Genomic DNA, 876 nt, shown 5'->3' with positions numbered 1-876 from the left:
AAGAAAAAATCCAAAGGATAATTTAGGTAAAGAGAGGGCTAAGAGAAAAAGTAGAAAAAAAGTAAAGAGAAGTGAAAAAAAAAATGAGTGGAGGCTGCAGTTCAGAAATCTGAGTTCCATCTATTCTAAAGTCAGAAGGTCAGCATATTGATGTGGAAAACTAAGAAAGGAGGTGCATACAGGCCAAAGGATGGAGCAAGGATCAGTTGGAAACATAAGGTAGAAGTCTTTGGTCTAGGAGCAGAAATTGTTCCTCAGAGCTAGGGATCATTTCGCTTCGGCAGCACATATACTAAAATTGGAACAATATACAGAAGATTGGCATGACCCCTGCACAAGGATGACATGCAAAGTTATGAACCATTCCATATTTTTATACTTATAATTCTATTTATTTATATTGATGCTATTGATTCCTGTTTACTTGTTTTGATGTCTGTCTCAGTCATTCATTCATTCAATCATATTTATTGAGCACTTACTGTGTGCAAAGCACTGTACTGAGTGCTTGTAAAGTACAATTTGGCAACAGATAAAGACAATCCCTACCCAACAACAGACTCAAAGTCTAGAAGGCAGAGACAGACAGCAAAACAAAACAAATAGGCATTACTACCATCAAAACAGATAAATGGAACCATAGAGTAATGCACATCATTAATAAAATAAATAGAGCAATAAATAATATATACAAAAATACGCAAGTGCTGTGGGAAGGGGGTAGAGCAGAGGGAGGGAGTAGGGGCAATGGGGAGGGGAGGAGGGGCAGAGGGAAAGGGAGGGCTCAGTCTGGAAAGGCCTCCTGGAGGGGGGGAGCTCTCAGTAGGGCTTTGAAGGGGGGAAGAGACCTAATTTGGTGCATGTGAGGAGGGAGGG

At 40.4% G+C, this 876-nt stretch overlaps 1 non-coding gene across 1 annotated transcript; it reads left to right on the top strand.

Annotated features, from left to right (window-relative positions):
* Nucleotides 1-272: 272 nt before the first annotated feature.
* On the top strand, nucleotides 273-375 carry LOC114810907. Its single transcript, XR_003758597.1, has one exon. It is a non-coding gene; the product is annotated as a U6 spliceosomal RNA (small nuclear RNA).
* The last annotated feature ends 501 nt before the right edge of the window (nucleotides 376-876 follow it).

This window comes from Ornithorhynchus anatinus, chromosome 3, assembly GCF_004115215.2.
Source record: "Ornithorhynchus anatinus isolate Pmale09 chromosome 3, mOrnAna1.pri.v4, whole genome shotgun sequence".
NCBI lineage: Eukaryota > Metazoa > Chordata > Mammalia > Monotremata > Ornithorhynchidae > Ornithorhynchus > Ornithorhynchus anatinus.
Note: the sequence above shows the minus strand (reverse complement) of the source record. Positions and strands in the feature narration are given on the sequence as shown.